The 10,754-nt window shown below is 32.5% G+C and overlaps 1 long non-coding RNA gene across 4 annotated transcripts; it reads left to right on the top strand.

The window, feature by feature from the left end:
* Positions 1–1,612: 1,612 nt before the first annotated feature.
* LOC132311419 (uncharacterized) lies at positions 1,613–10,411 on the top strand. 4 transcript variants are annotated; one of them, XR_009482992.1, is made up of 5 exons: positions 1,613–1,974; positions 2,156–2,721; positions 2,818–2,916; positions 3,449–3,543; positions 10,162–10,411. It is a non-coding gene; the product is annotated as an uncharacterized LOC132311419 (long non-coding RNA). The 4 variants fall into 4 exon arrangements; XR_009482993.1 differs by lacking the exon at positions 3,449–3,543 and having other exon boundaries at positions 1,614–1,974; XR_009482991.1 differs by lacking the exons at positions 3,449–3,543; positions 10,162–10,411 and having other exon boundaries at positions 1,614–1,974; positions 2,664–2,721; positions 2,818–3,167.
* Positions 10,412–10,754: the final 343 nt, after the last annotated feature.

Genomic DNA, 10,754 nt, shown 5'->3' with positions numbered 1-10,754 from the left:
ATAATTAATAAAATAATATAATCAACTAATTCATTTAAATAAAATAAATAAGACAATTAAACCATTAAACAATTAAAACAATTAATTCAAGTAAATAATACAATTAATTCAATTAAATCACCACAATTAAAACCATTAAGCAAATAAGCAAATAAAATGCCAAATAATCAAATAAAATACAATAAAATAATAATTAATGCCAAGACTATCCTTTTAAAATTAGGAGTACTATAATTGATCGAATTTTACCCCCCAAAATAATTGTAATAATAAAATAAAAATAAAATAAGGTGTTCGGCTCCTAGAAATCGTGGTCCTTTCCAAGTACGGAAAGGAGGGTGAATGTCGGGTGTACTAGGAACTGTTGTCGTTCCAAAGTAAATATCCGAACAATTATCCAGTAGGAGATTGTAAGGATCAGGCAATTGTATGAAGGACTAGAATTACCACCTTCAAAGGTTCTTTTTGCCTTGAAAAATGACTTTTGGATTACTCTATAGCTAGTGGAAAGAAAAGCTGTATTGAAAGTGCAAGACTGCAAAATAAGGTGCTGGAAATTAAGAAAGATAAGTTCGGGACTTGAATTAAACATATTAAAATTGCATTACATAAATGTAAAGAGACATGAATGTAAAGAAATTGAAGTGTTGTATTGTTGTGTGATTTGAACAAGGTTTGCAAACTAGCTCTAAGTGCTCTATTTGTCGAGTTTTCCATACATGCAGCAGCTTGATGTGACAACTCCAGCGATTTCCACGTGGCTAAATTTTGGACTGCCAAGTGTCCCATGATCTCTTGGCAGTTGTAACTTCTTCTTTCCATCTTATCCTTCCTCTGTAGCAGACTTCAGCCATATTCTCTTTAGTCTTCGATGAACTTGTGTCGTATGTAGTTTTAAAGTGAATTCCCACGTGTCCTCTTTATCAATTAACAGGTGTCCCACGTCCATGTTCTTTTTCCTCATGTTGTCGACTTCTTTCCTTAATTTCAGACATGATTTAATCAGTTTTAGCCTTGTCATCCATGATCCTTGATAACTTCCCTCAGTTAGTGGTAGTTCCCCTATGAAGCTCCGCCACTTTTAACCGACGTATTCTTGCTTGGCAAGGTGTCCCACGATCTTTATAATCCCTTCCGCCTACAGACTTTTTCTTTCCCCATACAACTCCACATATATCATGCATAAATAAAGAAATTACTTGCAAACCCACGTTACCCTTATCCTGGGTAACTTCCTTCCGGTTGGACCTTCCTATTTGATCTTTCCTTTCATGACATTTTAGCCCCCTATTTCTTGCAACTTCTTTATCATGGGTTGCATATAACACACACACATATATATACATAAATATACTCATATATATATATACATAAATATACAATACATACATATATATATATCCATAAATAGGCACTAAAAGAAAAACAGTTTTTTACCACGCCTTTTTTACCACGATTTTAAAATAACCGTGATAATAATTTATTCTACCACGGTGTAGGCACCGTGGTAGAAAGTGAATTTAGTTTTAGGCACCAATACGTGGGTCTTATTCTCGCTAGTTTCTTAAAAAAATTTAAGAATATATATTTTATACGCACCAACAATACTTTAGGGTAAATCATTTCAGCCTCCCCAATCGCCTTCATCTCTATTCTCGTTCTCAACTCGGCCCTCTCTATGTCTCTGCAACTGCGACAATACTTTAGGGTAAATCATTTCAGCCTCCCCAATCGCCTTCATCTCTATTGTCGTTCTCAACTCGGCCCTCTCTCAGTCTCTAAAACTGCAAAGTACAAAATCTACAAGAATCAGAACCCATCTCGGCATATCATTTCAGATTGTTCAAAAAATCAAAACCTATATCCTTTAGTTTCCGTCGCCCGCTGTTCTAATTCGGGTTCGACGTTCTCAAGCTTCAGTCTCTGGCCTGCTGTCTCTCAACTCTCAAGCCCTCTCTCTGCAACTGCTAACTTGTATGTATGGGTTTTGTTTTAATATTTTTTTTTCTAAATCAATTAATCAAGGTCTGTAATTCTTGTTTTACAAACTAAACCCTATTTGGTGAAATTTTTTTACGATCTTTTTTATTATTTTATGAATTTTAGTTATAAATGTTTATGAAGATAATGACTGAAATGGGATCTCCCTTTGCAGGCTTTGAAAGAGTAATTGGTAAATTTGGGTTAAATTCGAGTCTTGAACAAGCTGAGTTATACAGATAAGTAATTTCTTCAATTATTCAACATCAATATTTTTAGGGCAAATCATTTCAGCCTCCCCAATCGTCTCCATCTCTATTCTCGTTCTCGACTCTGAACTTGCCCTCTCTCTCTCTGCAACTGCAAACTACAAAATCTACAAGAATCAGAAGTTCAAAACCCATATAATTTAGTTTATTTATCTCTTCAACCGCTGGCCCTCTGTCTCTCAACTCTCAAGCCCCTCTTTCTGTAACTGCTAACTTGTATGTATGGGTTTTGTTTTAATTTTTTTTAATTTTTTTTTTTCTGAATCAGTTAATCAAGGTCTGTAATTCTTGTTTTGCAAACTAAATACTATTTGGTGAAATTTTTTCATGATCTTTTTTTATTATTTTATGAATTTTAGTTATAAATGTCTGTAATTCTTGTTTTGCAAACTAAATCCTATTTGGTCATTCCAGGTATTGCAGATTTTTAAGCTTGTAAACAGGTTCTTTCATTATGTCTGGACGTGCTGAGGTAAACATCAATATAAAGACCATTAATAATGTCAAAATAGAAAGACCATTAATCAAAATACTTACTTAAAACTCATGTAAGTTATTTGTTTTCCAGAGCAGCCGAGATGATTTTATTACATTACATGCACAAGATGATGGGTGGACTTTCAAAATTTGTTGACATTGCACTTTATAACTATGGCATATGCCACAGGTAGCAGTTTGAATGAGAACTCCATTTTAGACAATAGATGCTCAGGCTCAAATGCTAACGAGAATAAAACGAAATGACTCCCTATGCACGACATGTGGAAATTATAAAATTGTCGAGAGCTATCTCTAAGGCTACCTTCCATTTGTATGTATCTCCACAGCGTCAACATCATCCCTTTTAAGAATTGGGTTCTTCTGTTTCTGTATTTACCTACCATGCAACTATGCATTTGATATATATACATATATAAATCGATATGGATAGATGGTATGGTATTAAATTAGTTACAGTTCCAGGAAAATAAATATAATGGGATAGTTTTCAATTCAATCATCAAATTAACCACCCTTTTTTGTGAATTCTGCACGGTTATATGGCCTACCAAATATGTGAAAGTTCTAAAGGTCAATTGGTTATTCATTAACCTTTTTTTTTTTTTTTTTGAAAAGTAGTAATTAACATATGATCTAATTTTATTTTCTTTTATTTTTTATATATGTTGGCATTACATTTTTAATTTTTTTCCTCACAGGATCTACTTTAACCAACTTGTTAGTAAAACAAAACCGTTACTTTTGAAGTAAGATTAGGAGCATAGTTTTGGTTCTCAATCTTCATCTCTGGCAGGTGTGTTTTGAATTTTACTAGCTAATGAAGTTCATTTATCAATTATCTCTATGTGAAGTCAGGTAAAATTAACCTGCCAAAGTGATCTTGATCAATGATATATTAAAGTCACATTGTTATAACTTGTATGACCTATGTTGAAAAATAATTTTATATGCGTAAAAATTAGATTTCCAACTTTTAGTAAGCATAGGCTCTTATCATGGCTATTACTTTAAGGTTGAAAGCATGGGTCCTTGTCGTGGCCATTACCTTATTGTATTGATATAACATGGGAGTATGGGAACATCGTATGTGGAGGTTGTGGTTGATTGTTATTTGTTGTTGATTGCTGTGAAGTTATTGTTGGTTGTTGTGTACGTGAGGTAAAAAGTTTCTTAGCATTCTTCTTATTCCAATTTTGATCATCATATCACTCCAATGGAATACCACAATGTGAATCTTGGTTATCTAGACCCCAATATGATCTAATAACCTCCTCTAGGTCAAATCCCTCCTGGAGTTCAAGCTCCAAAGCCTAGAGGACTTGTGTTTCTTGTACATATGTTTCACTTTTGGCTGGTAACATGGGGCTTAGGCTAGCTTCTTTTCTTTTTTCCTGGGTAAATGTGGAAATTTTTTATAGATTTACCAAGAATATACAAGTAACAACAAGGGCATCCCTTTGGAAAATAAAACAAAAAATTGTAAATACAAGGAACTATAACTGTAGAAGCATAGTTACAGCAAACAAAAGATGAAAGAAAAAAAAAAAAAAAACAACATCCAATTTAAACATGTAATGAAGTTGCCCCAAATTCCTCTAATTCCATATTTGATTGAAGCAAAACCTCTCCACAAATAGACTGGGCAATGTTGGTAGCAGTTTTTATGAAGTCCATGATGCAACATTTTATTCCTCTCGTCCCATAAAAACCATATTGTTGTAGCACAGATACTTTTTTGTGCCTTGTGTTTTATTCGTTGCTAAACAAACCAAAAAATGAGTTACTCTAGTGTAATAAATTGAGGCATCTGCCAACCAAGGAGTGTAGACAAACACTGCCATACCTCTTGACCAAAAGAACAGCTGACAAAAAGGTGATTTAAATCATCTTCTGTTTGAAAACAATTATGACAGATTGCCACAGTTGAGATTCCCCTCCTCTTTAATTTAACAAAGCACAGTAACCAGTTCTGGATTGCAAGGACACAACTCAATGAAGCTCTCGGTCTCGATCCAATCCAACATACTTCATACCAACCCATTGTTGGTAACTTGGTCCTCCATGTATCCCATACATTCCTAAGCGAGATTGAACCATGTCTCCATTTCAATTGATCACAGCCCTGCTTCAAAAGCAAATACAAAACAAAATTTCTGAATTGCAGCACTGAATTGGCATTGCTTACAGGGAGTTGCCACTGCCCATCATATATGATTCTAGAAATGAGAGCTTGTTTTGGAAGCCCAAAGTCCCTGTACACTCTATCTCCCAGTTTCTTCGGCATACGTGCACCTTGTATCCAAGGATTTGTAAAGAGAAAGGTAGATTCTCCATTACCAATTTGAAATTCAACATTAGCAAGCATGAACTCCCTCACCTCCAACATCTTCTTCCACAACAGAGAATCTGTTGTTTTATTATGATAGTTCCAGTATGATACCAGTCTGGTGTACTTCCATTTGAACCAAGCCACCCTTAAGCAATCCTTGGAGTTCAAAAATTTCCAAACTAAAACACAGGTAGCTGCTCCATTGATGTCTACAATCTTCCTCACCCTAAAACAACCTTCGGACTTTGGACTTGTCACTCTATTCCAACCTAAAGCATGTAATTTTCTATTCTCAGAATTAGAACCCCACAAGAGATCCCTCATCTTCTTCTCCATGTACTTAATCTGTAACGACCCGAAATTAGGGGCACAAATAAAACATGATTCAGAAACCGTCCGAATAAATTCTCCAAAAATCATCCAATAAAAAATTCATAGTCCATTCATTGTCCCAATTATACTTAAACAACCTCAATACACTTCCAATGCGCTACAGTGGATAATTAACAACTTAAACATGTCACAAACAACCTCAAAACAAAATCTGCGCTGCCACCAGTTTAAAAATTCGTAGAAAATTCATTTTAAATCGAAATGGAGCAAACGAAAATGATTTGAAAAGTAGACTCAAAGGATAATGTGACACTGTAATTCCCAACAACTTAAGCTTTGCCAATAAAATCAGTTTTTGGAAGGAAAATGGCTAACTAAGAATGAGCTGAAAATAAAGTGTTTCGGAAAACTTCATTCATTAGAAAAATATCCGGATCTAAGAAAATTCCAATAAATCCATTTTTAGAAAGTAGACTTAGGGACGTATAAAACTGGAAATTTTTATCAAGATCCGGTCTCGAAAAGTTGGTCAAATAATTCAAGTAAAATCTGTTTTCCAGCAAATGTAAAATTCGAACAGCTAGTACTCTCAAATTTATAGAAAAATATCTGCTAATCAAAAAATTACAAAATTTTATGGAGAAATACTAGATGTATAAAGGAAGCTGTGGTAAAAGTTTAAAAGCATTTGGATTAATAAAGCTCCTTAGAGAAATTTTTGAGTTTCAGCAAAATTGAAAGAAAACTGAATTTCCTGTGCAACAAAACAATTTTTGATTCCCCATTATCAATTCCATCATTCAAACCCACAAGGAACATCAGCAAGAAGTCTCTAGATATCCATAGGGTAATTTAGATACATGGATAACCACATGAAATCCTTCATTTACATCAATTCCCAAAATTACAATCGAATCAAGCATTTTATGCTTTTGTGTGCTAATAAACCTTCAAAATTTGACGATGCACATTTTAACTTATTAATCCACATAAATAAGGTAATATTTTCAATTAATTTTGTGGCATCTTAAGACATAATCTATTGTTGATGTTATTATCTTACGTTGTTTTGTGGCCAACTGTTGGCCTATGAGTTTTGTCATTACTTCAGAATCATCCTCAAGGCAGTTTTGGCTTCATATTTTGATTTTCTATTCTAGATTATGCTATGAAACCAACCCTCCTTATGGATGTGCAATATGACTTTACTAAAATCATCATGCCACTTTTTCTTAGTTAAAAGGGAAAAGAGTAGAACAATTGTTGTAGAAATGTTAACTTTGCCAATTCTTCCATCACTCCTGTTAGATTAATTGGCATTTCCATCTAAATTTTAAAGGTAACTGAAAATAAGTGAAAAAATGGAGGAGGTTAATATAAAATGAGGAGCATAGGCATAGACTGAGCCAAGTGTCCATATGGAATCTATTGCAACTTTAATTTATTAGACAATGTTGTGGTCAAAACTCTACTTATCATTATCATTAATGTGGATTAAATTGCAAGCAGTTTTATGGTCACTTAACTGTGAATGCTGTTTCTGTATTTTAATTTTTTTTTTTTAATTTTTTTTTTAATTTTTATTTTTTAACTATGGTGCAATGGTAAAAGCTCAGATTGACAAGCGTGAAATGCCAGTTCAAGTCTTGAGAGCAGCCAGTCATTGCAAAATAATGTGTCCAGTCTTCCTCTCCGAGCACCCTACGTAGGCAGGACAACAATAAAATTTTTAAATTTTGACATTCCTTAATCAATCAACATACACCAACATGGTGTCTAGGAAGGAAACAAAAAGTTGTGCCTAATGGGAATTCATGACACAGCCCTTTCTTGCAATGTACTTATATTCAAAAGCAACTTGGTAAAATTGGCGTACTCAATTTGAGAGTCTGACTATCATTATATACAAGCGAAAAATTGCAAATATGGAAAAGAGAATAAAATCAAATCAAAATAAAGAGAATAAAATCAAATCAGAATAAAAATAAAATCCCTAAAAATTAGCCTATATTGAAGACCCAATAAATCTGCCATAATCGTTGAGTCAACTTATAAATAAGATTTCCAACACTTCCCCTCAAGCTGGAGCAAATATGTTGACCAAGCCCAGCTTGACTATGGAAGACTGGAGAAGAGAAAGCCCAACAGACTTTGTGAACACATCTGCAGTCTGTTCTGAAGAAGGAACAAAAATAGGATTAATGATACCTGATCGAACCTTCTCTCGAATAAAGTGAATGTCTACCTGTAATACCCCTAATTTTAAAAGGATAGTCTCGGTATTTATTTATTTGTTTTAATTATATTTTTTAATTATTTAATTAATTATTTGACTAATTGCTTATGTGTTTAATTGAATTAAGTATTACTTGATTATTTGATTATGTGTCTATGTATTATTTGTATTGGTCTATGTGTTAATTGTTTAATTAGATTATGTGCTTAAATGATGTTTTGATTAATTGTAAATTAAATATTTTCTTTTCTTTTATTATTTTATTTTATTTTTCTTTTATGGTTATGGTTAGTAGTAATGTGCCAACCAATTGGGTCCCATGGACTACTTGGATAGGAGGTTGGATGTGTATGGATTATTACCCATGGATAATATATGTATATATATAGATATATATTATATACATATATAAAAATGAAAGTAATTTATTAATTATTTTTATGGTAACTTGGGTAGTAATATTTAATCTGATGTATATGTTTTATATTTAAATAATAAAAATATACATAGATTTGATACGTGTTATGTTTTAAGTTACTTTATAATATTATGGTAACTTAAGTATTATTGGATAATCCATTAATAAATAATGGAATGTGTATAATTTATTTATTTAATAAACATATACATAAATTATATACGTAACATATTTTACTTACCTTTTTAATATATATATAAAAGAGAAAGTAATTTATTAATTACTTTTATGGTAATTTGGGTAGTAATATTTAATCTGATGTATATGTTTATTTAAATAATAAAAATATACATAGATTTGATACGTGTTATGTTTTAAGTTACTTTATAATATTATGGTAACTTAAATATTATTGGATAATCAATTAATAAATAATGGAATGTGTATAATTTATTTATTTAATAAACATATACATAAATTATATACGTAACATATTTTGCTTACCTTTTTAATATTTTTATTTTCATTTTTTTTTAAGTTGACTTGGATTGGGAAAAGGGTTAGGGTTATTTTATTTAACCTATAAATATATAGCTATAGGTTGTAAAAGGGGGTTAGAAATATTCACGTGATATATACTAGAGAGATAGTGTTAGAGAGGGAAGGAGGAAAAGGAAGGAATGAGGAGAAAAACCCTTTAGAGAGAAGATCAAGGAAGAAGAAGTTTAACTTTCGATCCGAAAGTTTAAGGCAAGTTCTTCTTCTATCTCTTTCCCTTTGATTCGTGTTTCTGTACATGCCTAGGAAATTCCAGGATTTATTAAACACATAAAATTAAATAATTATGCATGTTTAATTGGATTAAAGCATAAGTTTTTATGAAATTGATTCATATCTGTTCTTGTGTTATGAATTAAAAAATGCATGATTTTGATTTGATTTCTGGTGTGAATTTTTACATGTTTAAATTATGTATTTTTCATATCTGTGGAATGATGAACGTAGAAACATGCCTAGGATTCCTGAACATTAAATAGGGACTAGGTTTGGGTTTAAATAAATTTAAATACACTCAATCATAACGATACTTGCTATTTGAATGTTTAAACAAACGAATGGATTTAATCTTTTAAAATGCTTTAGCAATTGAGATTAAATGTGTAGGATGAATTGGATATGGAGAATGCTTATTTGACGATATAATAAAATATCATCATATATAAGATTCAGTTTGTGTAGGACATATGATATAGGAAACTTAAATAAATAATAAGTCATTCATATTATATGATAACTTGATATCATATTATCATAGTTATTTCTGGAATGTTTGATGTATTTATTTAATTATTACATCAATTATTAGATTGTGTGGTTTAATGCACCGGTATGGGACAGTGGCATTCTAGGGACGGATTAACTTATCAGTTAAGTCCTACCTATTTTATATAAGGGAATGGATTAACTAAAATGTTAAGTCCTACTTATATTCAAGTCAGGTCAGCTGAACAAGTTGAATGACTTATGGAGGATTAATTTATTATATAAGGGAATGGATTAACTAAAATGTTAAGTCCTACTTATATTCAAGTCAGGTCAGCTGAACAAGTTGAATGACTCATAGAGGATTAATTTATTATATAAGGGAATGGATTAACTAAAATGTTAAGTCCTACTTATATTCAAGTCAGGTCAGCTGAACAAGTTGAATGACTTATGGAGGATTAATTTATACTGGATAGGATGGTTACTAGATTATATATATATAAGTATGGTGCCATGATATGAGCTTGAGTCTCAGGATCAGTGGTTATGGTGCGTATATCGCCAGGGATGTGTAGCTAGATATAGTGTAGTTGTGTACCCTGGTAGGTCTAGGTACTCATGTTCACTATATGTGCGTTTTGCATGTTGCCTACTATTCAGGTTGAGACAACCCTATAGTCTAGTAAGGTTCCTTTAGTGTGTGTATATATATATACACGGACTACTAGTTACTGTTGGATTGACTAGGATGTATACGTATATCGGATCTCTGCTTGGACTGTAGTAGAGTAGAACTTGTTTGTGGGCCTGACCCACCATTATTTTTCAGGTGTTCGTCAGGAGTAGAGGTTGTTCGTGCTGAGCGGGGATTAGTTTACTTCATTCTTCCGATGCTACATAGGAGTTCCTTTATGATTAAGTTTCCTGATTTAGACAGTTATTGTTGCCATTTGTTTAGTTTGGATTTTCTAGGGGTCCACACATTATGGATTCTCGAGTTGTATTTTGGAGGATCAGTTGTATCAGAAGAGTTTATTAATTAATGGAAATATATTATGAGGTTTATTATTAGATTATCATTTTAGTTTCCTGTCAGCATTTTATTTATTCTTCTTTATTCTTTTGTACTCTGTGTTCGTTTATTATCAATTTGTTTTGATATCCTCGGGTATTTGGGCGTGGGCCTGGCCAACAGCATTCGGGAATCCGGGGATATCACACTACCTCAATATGTTTCGACCTTTCATGTAAAACAGAATCAGAAGCAAGCATAATGGCTTATTTATTGTCACAAAACAGCCTTGAAGAACCTTTCTGTACAAGACCCAACTCTCCCAAAATTGATTGAAGCCTGAGGATGCGGCAAGTGGCATGGGCCGGATATGGATCGCGGAAACGAGATCGGGTCGAATGATTGAAGAA

The sequence above is a fragment of the Cornus florida genome, unplaced genomic scaffold (genome assembly GCF_030987335.1).
Source record: "Cornus florida cultivar Cherokee Brave unplaced genomic scaffold, ASM3098733v1 CherokeeBrave_3.0.0_Hap2_Chr01, whole genome shotgun sequence".
Classification (NCBI taxonomy): domain Eukaryota; kingdom Viridiplantae; phylum Streptophyta; class Magnoliopsida; order Cornales; family Cornaceae; genus Cornus; species Cornus florida.
The sequence above is the reverse complement of the archived record's forward strand: the minus strand, read 5'-3'. Positions and strand labels throughout refer to the sequence as shown.